This window comes from Bos indicus, chromosome 25 (genome assembly GCF_029378745.1).
Source record: "Bos indicus isolate NIAB-ARS_2022 breed Sahiwal x Tharparkar chromosome 25, NIAB-ARS_B.indTharparkar_mat_pri_1.0, whole genome shotgun sequence".
Classification (NCBI taxonomy): domain Eukaryota; kingdom Metazoa; phylum Chordata; class Mammalia; order Artiodactyla; family Bovidae; genus Bos; species Bos indicus.
Window position 1 is genome coordinate 53,737 of NC_091784.1, and position 17,277 is coordinate 71,013.

General features: G+C 44.2%; 1 long non-coding RNA gene across 1 annotated transcript in view; it reads right to left on the bottom strand.

Moving 5' to 3' along the window:
* Window positions 1-3,446: 3,446 nt before the first annotated feature.
* LOC139179639 (uncharacterized) overlaps window positions 3,447-17,277 on the bottom strand; it is a 51,126-nt gene continuing 37,295 nt past the window's right edge. The window contains exon 4 of the long non-coding RNA XR_011563957.1: window positions 3,447-10,389. This is a non-coding gene — a long non-coding RNA (uncharacterized lncRNA). The remainder of the gene's footprint in view (window positions 10,390-17,277) is intronic.

Genomic DNA, 17,277 nt, shown 5'->3' on the forward strand with positions numbered 1-17,277 from the left:
CATGGACCTCCTTTTGGGAGGTAGGTTTGGAGATCCTCTCTTAAACTCTGGGCTTGTTCCTTGTATCATGTTAGAATAGTTTATTCAGTCTAAAAACCCTCACTGAGCACCACCATATGCTGCTTTGCCTATTCAGGATTCTTAGCTGTTCTGAGTAGAGGGGCATGGCCTAGGGGCCTCCCAAAGGGAATGAATTTTTTCCAAGGAAGTACCTGAGAGGCTGAATCACTGAATCACTTTGCTGTAAACCTTAAACAAATTATTGTAAATCAACAATACCTCAATTTAAAGAAAAGATATTCCCTCATCAAAAATGGTTCGAAATTTTGTAAAGCTTTTCCTTCAATTGTTTGTTTTTAGTATGTGTCTAATTGATTTGGTGCTGTCTTTTGAGGAAGGGATCCAACTTACTTTCCCACATGGATACCAAATTGTCCCAATGGGACGATTCCTTTGTCCTTTCTCCTGGAAATATCCTTTCTGCGTTTACACATTAAGAAGCTTCTTTTAACAATGCCAAGTATCAAGAACTTCAGATCTTTGGAAATTTGTACAGCACCCCAGAAGCATGTTTCCATTTCTGTGTCTTCTCTTCACACTTCACCATTGCCTGTTTCTAGTATACACAAGTACCCTCAGAGGGTTCTCTGTAGTGAACCATGTATGTTTCTGTGAGGACAGAGGATGTGAGCACAGAGGAGGGACTGAGTGACCCTAGTGACCACGTAACCATGCTCAGCAACCTCAATATTAAGTCTGGCTGAGACTTCCTAAGGCAAGGTCTGTGTTTCTCCCTCTTGCTGTCTGGATATGCAAAAGGATGTTGGTGGATTGGGACATGGGTCCCTGGGTCCAGCAGTGTAGAGATATACCCATAGCCTGCTTTTCCATTATATTTTCCTCCTGTGGGCTCTGCTGAGCTGCTGTGGAGATATTTCTGCTAAAGGCTTGAGAGGTAGTCAATCCTTCTGCTTCTCATCCCCTGCCCTGTCTGTACTTCTGTCATTTTTTTAAATATAGCTAATTTTCAATGTTGTTAGTCCTTGTGTCATTCTGACTCTCAGGCACCTGTGGTTTAATAGACCTCCAAGTCCCAAGAGCTCTTTGCCTGGTGGAGACCTGGAGAACTCAGGGAGCAGCCCCACATCACACTGGAGCCCGGACCAGAGAGAAGGTTCTTGCCAGGAAGGCTCCATCCCTGCTGGGGGTGGGGTGGGGTCGGGGTTCACATCTGATTGTGCATCCCCCGGGCCTTCGGTGCAGGCCCCACTCTGAGATCTGGAAAGGAGGTGGCTTCCCTCCCTGACACAGAACTAGTATTTTTTTTGTCCTTGTCATTGTCTAGTCCCATTTGGCTCCCAGGCTCTACACTTGACCCTCACCCACAGGATCAGGAGAGCCCAGTTCTAGAAGAGTTTCATACAGGGAGAGGCTCCAGGAGACACTCCAATGCCCGGGCCTAAATAAGCATTTCCTTGGAGTTTCACAGCCCTGGGAGGAGATACTGGGTTTGTGTCCATTTTACAGTTGAATATGTTGAGCCTCAGATCATTGTGTGATTTGCCCTGGGTCACTCTGCAGGTCAGTGTAAGGTGGGATTTGAATCCAGACTCTATGTCTTGGAGCCTGTGACTGTACAGGTGTTTCTGCTCATCGGTAAATTTTATTTCATGGTTGTTGTTGTTGTTGTTGTTGTTTGATGCATTTGTATATGGTACTGTTCTGTTCTCTCTCTGATGGCTCATTTTCCTGCTACATTGCTGAGTTTATTAGTTTTAATACTTGTTACTTGGTGGAGTTTTTATGGTTTCATATAAATCCTGTCATAATCGAATAATGGCAGTGTAACTTCATTTGTTCCAATGGGGATGCTTTTATTTCCTTTTCTTGCCTAGTTATTCTGGGTAGGACACTTCCACTACTATGTTGAACAAGATTGGGGAGAGTGGGCATCCTTGTACTATTCCTGATCTTTTAGGAAAATCTTTCACCTCTTTACCACTGACTTGGATGTTAGCTGTGGGCTTGTCTTATATACCCTTTAGGATGTTCCATGTTTAACCACTGTATTGAGAGATTGTACCAAAATTGATGTTACACTTTGTTGAAAGCTTTTTCTGCAATTATTGAGATGATCACATGATTTCATTCTTAATTTTGCTCATATTGTGTATCACAGTGATTGATGTGCAAATAATAAATCATGCTTGCAGGCACAGAATAAATTCCATTTGATCATAGTGTATGATTCTTTTTAATGTGTCTTCAATTTGGTTTGCTAATATTCTTTTGAGGATTTTTACATCCGTGTACACCAGGGTTAGGGTTCTCTGGTGGTTCATATGGTAAAGAATCTGCCTGCAATGCGGGAGACCAGGGTTTGACCCCTGGGTCAGGAAGAGCCCCTTGAGAAAGGAATGGCTACACACTCCAATATTCTTGCCTGGAAAATTCTGTGGACAGAGGACCTGGTGGGCTACAGTCCATGGGTCACGAATAACTGGACATGACTGAGTGACTCACACTTACAAGAGTGCTTCTTGACATTCTTAATATCTAAATTTAAGATTTTATCTCAGTCAAAAATTACAGCCTAAGGCAAAAATGTCAAAAGTCCAAGAGTCCTTAGAAGTAAATGAGAATATGGCATAACAGATGAAAGCAAGAAGGACTCGACATAATGTACTTTTCATAAGAATTTTAGATCTTCAGAGGAATTCTCACTGAACTGAATTAAAATGCAAGCTTTAGTTTAAAATGCAAACCTTTTTTGGTATTATGTTTCTATGTTGAGACTGAAATGTTATTATGTATGTGTGAGATATTAAGCAATACTGTGTAGCTATTAAAATCATATTTTAAAATCATATTTTCAAAACCTTTAATGACATTTATAAGCACTTATAGTGGAAAAATAGCTAGGAATAGAAGATGATCCCATATAGCTTTAGATGACAGTACAAATGTGTTGAATGATAGTTTTTAGATTGTATTTATTAATTTTTAATTGAAGGATAACTGCTTTACATTGTTTGGTTTGTTTTCCTCATACAACAACATGAATAGGCCATAAGTATATTATCCACTCTTTGGTGAGCCTGCCTCCCACTTCCCGCCATCCCACCCTCTAGGTCATCACAGAGGACAGTGCTGGGCTCCCCATGTTATATAGCAACTTCCCACTAGCTAGCTATTTTACATATGGTAGTAGGTGATGTTTCAGTGCTACTCTCTCAATTCATCCCACCCTCTCCTTCTCCAGCTGAGTTCACAAGTCCTTCCTCTACATCTGTGTATCTGTTTCTGCCCTTCAAATATTCACCAGTACCATTTTACAAGATTCCATGTGTATGCGTTCATTTACTATATTTATTTTTCTCTTTCTGACTTACTTCACTCTGTATCACAGTTTCTAGGTTCATCTACCTCAGTTAAACTGACTCGTATTGTTCCTTTTCGTGGTTGAGTAATATTCCATTGTGTATATGTTCCACGACTTCTTTATACATTGTTCTCTTGATAGACATTAGGTTGCTTCCATGCCCTGGCTATTTTAAATAGTGCTGCAGTGGACATTGGGGTATATGTGTCTTTTTAGAGGTATGGTTTTCTCCGGGTATATGGCCAGTAGGGGATTGTTGCATCATATGGTAGCTTTATTCCTACTTTTTAAAGAAACCTACATTCCTTCTCCATAGTGGCTGTATCCATTTACATGTCTACCAACAGTGCAAGAGGGTTCCCTTTCTTCCATGTCCTGTCCAGCATTTATTATTTGTAGAATTGTTGATGATGGCCATTCTGACTGGTGTGAGGTGATACCTCACGTAGTTTTGATTAGCGTTTCATTAATAATGAGTGATGTGGAGCATCTTTGCATGTGTTTGGTGGCCTTCTTAATGTCGTCTTTGGATAAATTTGTTCATGTCTTCTGGTCACTTTTCAGTTGGTTGCTTTTTATCTGATATTAGGCTCGATGATCTACTTGTGTACTTTGTAGATAATCCTTTGTCAATTGCTTCATTTACAATTGCTTTCTCCTATTCTGAGGGTTGTCTTTTCATCTTGTTTATAGTTTTCTTTGCTGCTTATATACTTTGAAGTTTCTCTAGATGCCATTTATTTTTATTTTTATTTCAGTCATTCTTGGAGGTCTTGCTGTGATAAATGGCAAAGAGTGTTCTGCCTGTGTTTTCCTCTAAGAATTTTATAGTTTCTGGCCTTACTTTTGGTCTTTAATCCATTGTGAATTATTTTTGTGTATAGTATGAAGAAGTGTTCTAATTTCATTCGTTTACATGTAGTTGTCCAGTTTCCCAGCACCACTTACTGAAGAGGCTCTCTTTTCTGTCCTTTCTCCATTGTAGCTTCTTGCCTCCCTTGTCAAAGAAAAGATGCCTATAGGAGTGTGGGTTCATCTCTCAGCTTTGTGTCTTGTTCCTTTGCTCTCTGTTTCTGCTTTTGTGTCTGTACCATAGTGTCTTGGTAGTATAGTCTGAAGTCAGAAGGTTGATTCGTCCAGTTCCACCTTTCTTTCCAAGATTGCTTTGGCCCTTCTGGGTCTTTTTTCCCCCCATATAAATTGTAAAATTATTAGTCCTAGTTCTTTAAAAAAATGTCATTGGTTGTTTGATAGGGAGGAATTGAATCTTCAGATTGCTTTGGGTAGTATAGACATTTTCACAACATTGATTTCTTTCAAGTCAAGAACAAGGCATATCTTTCTATCTGTTTATTTCAACTTGGCTATCTTTCATCATACAGCCTGTCTTTCTGCATACATGTGTTTTGTCTGTTTAGATAACTTTATTCCTAGCTATTGGAGAAGAAAAATGGAAACCCACTCCAGTACTCTTGCCTGGAAAATCCCATGTACAAGGAGCCTGATAGGCTACAGTCCATGAGGTCCCAAAGAGTCGGACACGACTGAGCGACTTCACTTTCACATTTCACTTTCATGCATTGGAGAAGGAAATAGCAACCCACTCCAGTGTTCTTGCCTGGAGAATCCCGGGGATGGGGGAGCCTGGTGGGCTCCCATCTATGGGGTCGCACAGAGTCGGACGTGACTGACGTGACTTAGCAGCAGCAGCATTCCTAGCTATGCTATTCTTCTTGTTGCAGTGGGGAATGGCACTTTTTTCTTAGTTTCTCTTTCTGATTTTTCTTGTTGTGCTGTAAGTCTGCAAAGGATTTCTGTGTATTAATTTTGTATCCTGGGCTTTACTAAATTCATTGATTAGCTCTAGTAATTTTCTGGTTCTATCTATAGGGTCTTCTATGAATAGAAACAGGTCATCTGCAATCAATGACAGATGGACTTCTTCTTTTCCAATATGTGTTCTTTCTCGTTTTCTTCTCTGATTGCTATGTCTATGACTTTAAAAAAAAAAACTATATTGATTAATAGGAATAGAGTGGGCCCCATGATCTTGATGCTGATCTTAGAGGAAATGCTTACATTTTGACACCATTGAAAATAATGTTTGCTGAGAGATTTTCCTATATGACCTTTCTTATGTTAAGGTAGGTATCTTCCATGCCCATTTATGGAGTGCTTTTTAAACTGGTATTTAGTTTTGTCAAAACCTTTCTCTGCATTGATCAAGATTATCATATGCTTTTTATCTTTCAGTTTGTTAATATAGTGTATCACATTGATTGATTTGCAGATAGCGAAGAATCTTTGAATCCCTGGGATAAACCCCACTTCAACTTGGTGTATGATCCTTTTCATGTGCTTTTGTTTGGTTTTTGCTACAATTTTCCCCAGGATTTTTGCATTGATGTTCATCAGTGATGTTAGCCTGTAATTTTCTTTTCTGTGTGGCATTTCTGTTTCCTTTTGGTTCATGGTGATGGTGGCCTCGCAGAATGAGTTGGGAATGCTCCTCCCTCCACATTTTTCTGGAACAGTTTGACCAGCATAGGTATTATCACATCTCTACCATTTGAAAGCATTCATCTGTGAAGTCCCGGGCATTTCTTTGTTGGAGACTTTTGATCCCAGTTAGTAGTGCTTGTGATTGATCTGTTCATAGTTAGAGCTTGTGACTGGTGTTGGTGCTTGACTTATTCATATTTTCTATTTCTTCCTGGTTCAGCCTTAGAAGATTGTACTTTTCTAAGAATTTGTCCTTTTGTTCCAGGTTATCCATTTTATTGTCATGCAGTTGTTTCTAGTTGTCTCTTATGATCCTTTCTCTTTCTGTGTTGTCTGTTGAAACGTCTCCTTTTTCATTTCAAGTTCATTTGAGTGGGCTGCCTTCTATGGGGTCACATAGAGTTGGACACGAATGAAGCGACTTAGCAGCAGCAGCAGCATATAAGGCTCAGCAACCCCGAGCTTTCCCAGATGTGGGATTTTTAGTGCTAAAACCAGGACAGCTCTGGGCAAACCAGGATCCTGGTCACCCTAGTTCTGTGTATCATCTTCCTCAATCCTGAATGCTCCCCCTTGTCGGTCCCATCCCGTGTTTACTCTCCAATACTCCTCATCCTCCGTTTCTGCTTGCACATCACTTCTGCTGCCCCCAGGGAGTGGTTTATTCATCCTATCTAGGCGCTCTGGGGCTTCCCAGGAGGCACTGAACAGAAAGTGAAAGTGTTAGTCGCTCAGTCATGTCCTGACTCTTTTGCAACCCCATGGACTGCAGCCCGCCAGGCTCCTCTGTCCATGGAAATCCCAGGCGAGAATACTGGTACCTATGCCCTCCTCCAGGAGATGTTCCTGACCTGGGGATAGAACCCAGGTCTCCCGCATTGCAGGTGAAATCTTTACCATCTGAGTCACCAGGGGTGCTAGTGGAAAAGACCCCGCTGCCAGTTCAGGAGACCCAAGAGACATGGGTTCGATCCCTGGGTCTGGAGAAGGAAATGGCAACCGACTCCAGTATTCTTGCCTGGAGAATCCCATTGATAGAGGAGCCTGGCGGGCTACAGTCCAAGGGGTCTCAAAGAGCTGAACATGACCAAGTGACTTAGCACAAATGCTCAGGCTCTCCTGGCAGTGACCACTGTGTTCTAACAGCTTCTCTGTCTCTCTTCAAGTTATAAACTCATTAAAGACTGAGGCAGTTTTTTTTTCCCTTCTACCTATAATCTCAGAGCCTAGCAGAGATTCTGGTGCACAGTAGGTGTGCAATGAAGTTTTATTGATTTAATGACTATCAGTATCAACATATCAAGTGTCATCTATTTCATATGACTACATGGGATGTTATGGACTGAATGTTTGGGTCCCCTCCAAAACTCATATGTTGAAGTCTTAACCCCCAGAGCGGCTGTATTTGGACGTGGATCCTTTAGGGAAATGCATGAGTGTGTGCTAAGTCGCTCAGTCGTCTCCAACTCTCTGCGACCACATGGACTGTAGCCTGCCAGGCTCCTCTGTCCATGGGATTTTCCAGACAAGGATACTGGAGTGGGTTGCCATTTCCTCCTCCAGGGGATCTTCCTGAGTCAGGGATCAAGCCTGTGTCCCAATGCAGGGGGCCTGGGTTTGATCCCTGGTCAGCAAACTAGACTGTACATGCCACAACTAAGCCCTGGTGTGATTAAATAAATTTTTTTAAAAATTGAAGTAACCCTAAATTCAACACTATACTTTAAAAACAGCATGTGCAGATTGAGCCTATTCCTGTTACAGTCACTCTATCTATGTAGCTCTCTATTCATCCTTCTATCTGTATTTGTTATAACAGTGTTCACCAACTGTGGATATTTATAGTATTTCTGTGATCATAAAGTCAGGATGATTTGAACTTAGGTAAAAAAAAAAGAAGTGGAGAAGGAAATGGCAACCCACCCAGTGTTTTTACCTGGAGAATCTCAGGGACGGGGGAGCCTGGTGGGCTACCGTCTATGGGGTCGCCCAGAGTCGGACACAACTGAAGCGACTTAGCAGCAGCAGCAGCAAAAAAAAAAAAAAAAAGGGACACCAAGAGATCGCTCTTTCTCCCCCTCCCTCCATCCCCCTCACTTTTTCCCCCTGCAGAGTCACCTAGGAAAGACCGTGTGAGCACACACTGAAAAGGAGCTCCCAAAGGGAGCTCTCAGCAGACATCCACCCTGTCAACATTGGGTCTCAGGCTTCCAGCCTCCAGAGTGGTGAGAAAACAAATTTCTGTAGTCAAAGCCACCAGCCTATGGTATTTTGTTATGGCACACCCAGCGCGATAACACAGGGCTCATACCGAGTTCATATAACCATGCTGTGACGATTGATGGGTGTGGTCACACAGGTACCCTCCTGAGTCAGAGAGCTGCTTTCTATTCCAAAACCCTTCCAATAATACTTCCCATCCCATTTTAAGAACATAAGTGTTCAACATGTCAAGATTGACAAACCTATTTTTCTATCATTCTGCTTTACTTCTGCAAACAAGTATCTTAGAATAGTAACTTCTGGGACTGGAAATGGTTACATGAATACGTGGTTCAGTTTCAAATGTATGACTAATATTTTTTGCAGCTAAGTAGCATTTTCTGTTTTCCAATGATACTTTAAAGCCCATTTGTGTTACTGAGTATGCATAATTAATTCCTCCTTTGGAAATGTCTTTGTTTTCTCCACTGAGCTGGTGATTCTTCATCGTCCCACTCAAATCCTACCACTCCCCTCCCACCCCTGGCCACACTTGTCATCCTGTTCCCTGCCTCAAAGCCTGACATCTACAAGCTGCAGCCCCCAGGCCTCGCTGTTCTCAGCGCCTCTTTCTAGGCTCTTGACCAAAGGGAAGCACTATTAGAGTGTGAAGAGAGGAGTGTGAAGGGCGGGGAGAGAGAGGGGTGGGTCTTCTCCCTCCCTCCCTCCCTGCCAGAGCCTGGTCTCCACCATGGGTGCCTTCCTCTGTCATATAGCACCCATGCCGGGTGGCCCCTCTCCTATGACCACAGCTCTGGATGGGTTCTAGGAATAGCACACCCTTTCTCTTTTGTTTCTCCAGGCCCAAGGATGATGGAAGCTTCTGCTGTTAATAGTTCCCAGTGGCTTCTCCATTCATCTTGATTCTTTTTACCTTGCCCACAGTGTGAGTTAAGGGTTAAGTTGTAACCCCTGCCCCCAATTCCTATGTTGAAGTTCTAACCCCCAAGACCTATGTTGAAGTTCTAACCCCCTAAGTGACTGTCTTAGGAGAGTGTCTCCAAAAAGGTAATTAAAGTTAAACAAAGTCATACAGGTGGACCCTAATCCAATCTGACTTGTGTCCATATAATGAGGCCCAGGTGGCACTAGTGGTAAAGAACCCGCTTGCCAATGCAGGAGACATAAGAGATGTGGGTTCGATCCCTGGGTCTGGAAGATCACCTTGGAGGAGGGCATAGGAACCCACTCAAGTATTCTTGCCTGGAGAATCCCATGGACAGAGGAGCCTGGCGGGCTACAGTCCATGGGGTGCCAAAGAGTCGGACATGACTGAGCAACTTAGCATATACACAGTAAGAGAAGATTAGGACATCGACAAGCAGAGAAGGAAGACAGTCTGTGGGCAAGGCAGCCGTCTGCAAGCCAGAGAGAGAGGCCTCAAAAGAAACCAACCCTGCCCACATCTTAATCTTGGACTTCCCAGCCTCCAGAAAATAAATGTCTGTTGTTTTTAAGCCACTCATCAATTGTGGTGGTAGCTTAGTCACTCAGTCGTGTCCAACTCTTTGTGAACCTGTGGGCTGTAGCCCACCAGGCTCCTCTGTCCATGGGATTTCCCAGGCAAGAATACTGGAGTGGGTTTCCATTTCCTTCTCCAGGGCATCTTCCTAACCCAGGGATCAAACCCAAGTCTCCTGCATTGCATGCTGTTTCTTTACCTCTGAGACATCAGGGAAGCCCACTTATCAATGGTACTTTTGTTACAGCAGCCTAAACGGACTAAGGTTTTGCTACAGCAGCCCCAGCAAACTATGACACCATGGTCAATCGTCCCATCACTAAACCACTTGTGGAGCCCTGGGGATGTGCTGGTTATATCCTTCTCGGACCTGGTCTCACACAGCCAACCTCACCAAGGACACTTATCATATGTCCCTTTATCCACTCCACGGTATCTATCATCACATTCCTAAGTTTATAAATATGTCAACGTTTGTGTTGTGAATACCTGTTCCTGAAATACTGCAGGACTTACTTTCACAGTAAGGTTCCTAAGCTGTTTCTAAGCGAGGAGCCAAGTGACATCCAAGTCTCTGTGTGGAGCATCTTGTCGTTTTAGGAAAAATCTTTTCACATTTTTTACATCAGCTGCTGCTGGAAGGCCTGGGGTGATGACTGAAGTCAGAGAGCTTTTGGAGATGCTGTGTGAGAGTTTTTGCTGCTGCTTCAGTGGCTGGGAGACCCAGTGGCTGGTGAGCTGGAACATGTAGGGAGGCCCTGGGTTCTGCATTTAAGGAGATCTAGGGAGGAAAAAAAGATACCGCTACAGTGAGTTGTTAGAACAGCAGAAAAAGCTATTTAATTCAACTTATTGAAGGAATATAAAGGGCTTCCCTAGTGGCTCAGTGGTAAAGGATCCACCTGCCAAGCAGGAGATGTGGGTTTAATTCCTGGGTTGGGAAAATCCCTGGGAGAAAGGAATGGCATTGCACTCCAGTATTCTTGCCCGGAGAAATCCATGGACAGAGAGGCTGGTTGGCCAAAGGCGGACAGAACCTAGTTACTGACCAACGACAAAGTAGTGTAAAACAATTTTATAAAATCATAGGACGGGATGGGATTTATTGAGATGTCCCAGTTTTACCACCTTCCGCCTCATTCACCCCTCAAGTATTGAGTTACTCCTAATAAATACATTTCTTTGTCTCCAAAGCACTTTCACAACCATATTTCATTTGAGCCTCAAGGAAATTGTGTGAGGTAGATAGGGAGGTATTAATGTCTCCATTTTACAAATAAATGAAACTGAAGAGCAGGTAGTTGAAATGCCAGCATTCAAGGAGCTAAAAAGTGTTAGACCTGGGCCCGGAGACTCGTGATCCTCAGACCAGGTGGGTATTGATAGAGTTCCCATCGTTTACCCTCCCTGCTAATCTGGGCATGTGCACTAAAGACTGATGTCACACGTGGACATTCCATCCAAAACTCACAGTGAGGAAGGACTTCTCAACATCTGGCCGTGAGCAGAAAATGCAGAGGAAGGGAGAGAGTGAGAGAAAGACCTAATACGAGCTGAGTTTACGGGGACCAGGAAGGGGCACATGCACTCTTATCTCAGCCCTGACTGGGCAGAGCAACACAGGAGAGCAAGCAGATGTACAGAGGCTGAGCCTCTCCAAACATTGTCCCCCTCCTGACTCCATATTCAGCTGGCAGGCCCCAGGAGTCAGGTCATCCATTACCTCCCTCTAATGCTCTGATGGATATGTTTGCAACACACAGGGTTTCCATTAATCTAGGGAAAGTCCTACTTTAGGCTTTCACTGAATCTGAAATTGCTTCAGCCATGACTGCTGTCTCCAGTGAACTGGGTCCCTCTCCTTCCACAGAGATGCCCCACACAGGCTGCTCTCACCTGCACCCTCCACCTGCCTCTCTCTCTTTATATATATCTTTAAATTGGAGGGTAATTGCCTTACAATGGTGTGGTGCTCTCTGCCATACATCAATATTAATCAGTCATAATGATATATATGTATATATCCCCTTACCCTCTTGAGCCTCCCTCGGCCCGCATTCCACCTCTTTAGGTCATCACAGACTCCAGGTTGGGCTCCCTGTGCTATATAGCAGCCTCCCACAAGTTATGAGCATACATGGGGCTTCCTTGGTGGTTCAAATGGTAAAGAATCTGCCTGCAATGAAGGAGACTCAGGTTTGATCCCTGGATTAGGAAGATCTCCTGGAGATGGGAATGGCAACCCACTCCAGTATTTTTGCCTGGGAAATCCCATGGACAGAGGAGCCTGGCGGGCTGCAGTCCATGGGCTCTCAAAGAGTCAGACACATCTGAGTGACTTTGAGAGTGAGTGAGTGTATATACATCAATGCTACCTTCTCAATTTGTCCTAGCCTCTCCTTCCCCCGCCGTGTCCACAAGTCCATTCCCTACATCTGCATCTCCATTTCTTCTCTGTAAATAGGTTCATCAGTACTGTTTTCCTAGATTCTGTATATATGTGTGGTGCATGCATGCTGAGTCACTTTGGTTGTGACTTTGGTCATATAGACCCCATAGACTGTAGCCTGCCATAATGCATATCATACATGCATTAATATACAATATTTGTTTTGCTCTTTCTGACTTTCTCACCTGCTCTCTTTACTCCTTCTCTACATCTATCCTTGGAGGCCCACCTTCTCCAAGAAGCTTGAGTGTTTCAACCCTCAGGGATTTTTGTCTCAGCTGCATTCCTGAAGCCATTATCATACAGACCCCCAAACTCAGCACTGAACATATGCTCTTCAGGACTAGTTCTCTGATGAGATGTCAGCCCCTGGAGAATCAAGCTGGAATCCCACATCCTACTGAATCTATGCTCCTGCTAGTAGATCCATGCATGCTAGCTGTGACTTTTCTGGGAAAGAGTAGGCAAAACTAGGGTTAAACACAGCCAGTCATTGGAATCCAAGAGGAAAGGGGGAAGGAGTGGGAATTAATTGTCTTCCCGTGTTGGAAGTTTTCACTGTTGTTTCAAGATCCGTGTACAGTAGCATATTCATGTTGCTCTAGGATTAGCACAAGGTACAAGAACAAACAGAAGCCTTCCTTTGTGCTATTTTAGGAACAAGGAAAATAAAATAATACCTTCCAAATGGAGGAACAGCCTAGCTTTCTGTGACACAAGAATGGGCTCATAACACCTCGGCTGTAACTGTTTCAAATGGAATCCTATTACAGTGTAGAGGATATTTATCAGTGTATTTGAGGAACCCTTTCTTCTAAGTCCCCCCAGGGGGAGATCCACAGGCTCAGGCAGGCTCCTCTCAAACTCTCCTATTCCACCCTGGCAGGTCCCAGGGACTCCCCCACCCCACCACCTCTCCTCTTGGTAATTGTCACCACCACCCCAAGCTATCAAGTTTCTCACCCCTTCCTGAGGGGCTCTGGAAACTGGTCTCTTTATGCCCACCTGTTGGACTGCACCTCACAGGCCTACAAAGCCTATATTTGCCCAGCTTCAAGACTGACGAAAGCCTGGATTGAGCAACAGAGGGCTTCCCCGGTGGCTCAGCGGTGAAGAATCCACTAGCAATGCAGGAGACACAGGAGATGGGGGTTCGATCCCTGCACCAGGAAGATCCCCTGGAGAAGGGAATGGCAAACCCACTCCAGTATTCTTGACCAGAGAATCCCATGAACAGAGGGACCTGCCGGGCTACAACCCATAAAGTTGCAAAGAGTCAGGCCTGACTGAAGTGCCTTAGCCTGCACACATGGATCAGGCAACAGAGACTTCAGTGGTTTGACAGATGGGGAGCTTCTGTGTCTGAAGCAAAGTCCTGGAGCGACCTCCCACCCTGTGCAGCATACACCTTCAGGACGTGGCAGCAGTCTTTGCTCCTGGTGGAGGGGGAGATTGCCAGTTACAGGGGAGTTGATGTCAGATGGGCTCATCGATTACCAGGGAAACCAACAGAAAGGCACACACCTCACCGTCCCTTTGATAAGAACAATCACTAGCTGGCGCCCAAGGCAAGTATGTAGGAAGGCCAGAGTAAGTGTAAATGAAGCAGGCACTGGTCGGGCAAGGGACAGACAGAGAGCAAGGGAACAGCCATCTTGAGTGGGCTAGTCAGCCACCACCATTCCTGGTTGTCCCTGAAAAAAAGCTTCCAGACCCTCATTTTAAGACTTTAATGCCCATGATGACAAGAGGAAAGACAAAAATGGGGAATTACATGCGTGTGTGTGTGTGTGTCCAGTGGCTAAGCTGTGTCTGACTCTTTGCAACCCCGTGGGTTGTAGCCTGCCAGGCTCCTCTGTCCATGGAACTTTCCAGACAAGAATACTGGAGTGGGTTGTCATTTCCTCCTCCAGGGGATCTTCCTGACCCAGGGATCAAACCTGTATCTCCTGCATTGGTAGGTGGATTTTTTACCACTTGAGCCACCTGGGAAGCCTGAGGAAATATACAGAGTACAAATCTAACAGTCTTGAATTTGGTCCAGAGCACCTGATGATCTGGTTGAAATAACTGGAAATTTCCTTTATGTCAACATTGGGTGTTGTAAGCAGATAGGGGAGGGGGTCCCTGGAGAAAGATAATCAAGCTTGACCTCATTTTGGTCCAAGAGATTTTGTGATCTAAACCTGGCCACAATGCTTGCCCTTAAACAGGTCTCAGTAATTAATGATCTTAAGGGGAGAAAGGACTGCAGGCACGAAGGGAAAGCAGTCAAGAAACAATGGGTCTAGGACTCCCTTGGTGGTCCAGTGGCTAAGACTCCGAGCTCCCAATGCAAAGGGGCTGGGGTTCCATCCCTGGTCAGGGAACTAGATCCTGCATGCCACAACTAAGAGTTTGCACGCCCCAACTAAAGATCCTGCATGCTGTATGATGTGGCCATTGAAAAAGATTGGTCCACATTAAAAAATATATACCTTAAAAATTTTTTTAATAGAGAAATAGAGGTGAGCAAGAAATAATCAACACAGCAACAGGCCTGTTTTTGTTCTTCATTTGTCTTTAGCTCTGGGGTAAAACCATCAGTTGTGGGGGGAAGGCTAAGCAGAAAATTCTAGCCAGGGTTTTGGAATTTAAGTCCAAGATTATATATATATATATATATATATATATATATATATATATATATATAAAATATACCATTCAGCCTCCCAAATAGGTGGTATAATGTCGGGTTGTGCCGCCAAATGTGCAAAGAACATAGAATTCCTATGGTTCTTTTTTAGTAGGGACTATGAATTTACATTTCAAAGCATCCATGTCTAAAAAAATTGGCTTCTAATGTAGTTTGCTGTAAAAAGCCAAACTATTTAGTACAAAGGGTTATACTCATGCACATACATATAGACTACATATGCACATGTGTATATTTTTTAAGAATTTTTTTGATGTGGACCATTTTTAAAGTTGTTTATTGAATTTGTTACAATATTGCTTCTGTTTTTCGTTTTGGTTTTTGAGCAGTGAGGCATGTGGGATCGTGGTCCCCCCATCAGGGGTTGAACCTGCAGCCCCTGCATTGGAAGGCACAGTCTTAACCACGGCACCACCAGGGGAGTCCCTTTTGTTTAACTCTTAAGTAAAAACAAGAAGCCATTTGGCCACAGTCTAAATATTCAGGGAAAGAAGTAAGTAGAATTACTCCTGTTGGAAATGCCACATTAATTTATTATGCATAGCATGATCAAACAAGAGGCCACAAGACAGAACAAGCAGACTATGCTCTTTCAGAGGTAAAAGAGAAATGCAAAGATGCTAAGTCGTGGTCCTTCCTGAGAATTAATTTTGCCCCCAGGATTCTTAGCAATTAGGTCTTTTCATCTTGGAGGTATCAGAGGCAAAGGAGGGCGCACAGCACCAAATCCATGGCACAGAGTTCAACACACAGTATTCTACCTGGGGACGTGGAATCAAAAACCCAGCACTGAGAAGGAGTCATACACAGACATAAGATTTATGGAGGCCATGCAGGGAAAGAAAATATATGGGTTACATATCATACCACTCTGGATGCAACCATTTTTCACACAGCAGAAACTGAGAGAGAAGATAAAGGAGAAAGACAAAGAAAAGTGGGGAGGGGCTTTCCCTGGTGGTCCAGTGGTTAAAAATCTGCCTTCCAATGCAGGCGATGAGGGTTTGATCCCTGGTGGGGGAACTAAGATGCCACAAGCCACAGGGCAATTAAGTTTGCAAGTCACAACTACTGAGCCCGGGAGCCACATGTAGAGAGAAGCCCACACCCCACAATGTAAGATCCCACATGCTGCAATTGAGACCCACCAAGGCGATGGAAAGCTGGAATCAAGATTGTCAGGAGAAATATCAATAACCTCAGATATGCAGATGACACCACCCTTATGGCAGAAAGTGAAGAGGAACTCAAAAGCCTCTTGATGAAAGAGAAAGAGGAGAGTGAAAAAGTTGGCTTAAAGCTCAACATTCAGAAAACTAAGATCATCGCATCTGGTCCCATCACTTCATGGGAAATAGATGGGGAAACAATGGAAACAGTGTCAGACTTTATTTTTGGGGGCTCCAGAATCATTGCAGATGGTGACTGCAGCCATGAAATTAAAAGAGGCTTACTCCTTGGAAGAAAAGTTATGACCAACCTAGATAGCATATTGAAAAGCAGAGACATTACTTTGCCAACAAAGGTCTGTCTAGTCAAGGCTATGGTTTTTCCAGTGGTCATGTATGGATGTGAGAGTTGGACTGTGAAGAAAGCTGAGCGCTGAAGAATTGATGCTTTTGAACTGTGCTGTTGGAGAAGACTCCTGAGAGTCCCTTGGACTGCAAGGAGATCCAACCAGTCCATTCTAAAGGAGATCAGTCCTGGGTGTTCTTTGGAAGGAATGATGCTAAAGCTGAAACTCCAGTACTTTGGCCACCTCATGTGAAGAGTTGACTCATTGGGAGAAACTCTGATGCTGGGAGGGATTAGGGGCAGGAGGAAAAGGGGACAACAGAATGAGATGGCTGGATGGCATCACTGACTCGATGGATGTGAGTTTGAGTGAACTCCAGGAGTTGGTGATGGACAGGGAGGTCTGGCGTGCTCTGATTCATGGGGCCGCAAAGAGTCGGACACAACTGAGCGACTGAACTGAAGTGAACTGAACTGAACTGAAAGGCGATGGCACCCCACTCCAGTACTCTTGCCTGGAAAATCCCATGGGTAGAGGAGCCTGGTGGGCTGCAGTCCATGGGGTCGCAAAGAGTCAGACACGTCTGAGCGACTTCACTTTCAATTTTCACTTTCGTGCATTGGAGAAGGAAATGGCAACCCACTCCAGTGTTCTTGCCTGGAGAATCCCAGGGACGAGGAGACCTGGTGGGCTGCCATCTATGGGGTCGCACAGAGTCGGACATGACTGAAGCGACTTAGCAGCAGCAGCAGCAGCATAGCCATAAAAGAATTTAAAATATTAAAAAAAAAAGAAAAGTGGGGCAAGTAAAGGTAAAATCAAGAAAGAGAAGGATGGAGCCTCCTCCTGGCCACCTGGCTGACCCCTCGTCAGCAACTCAGCAGCCACTCAACATCAGCACTCTCTCAGTATCCCTGCTGTCTCCATGGTGATTTAATGTGATTCTGATGGATGTGACTAGTTCGTGAACGCTTCCTGGAGCTGGGCACTGTTGGTGCTAACTCCATTT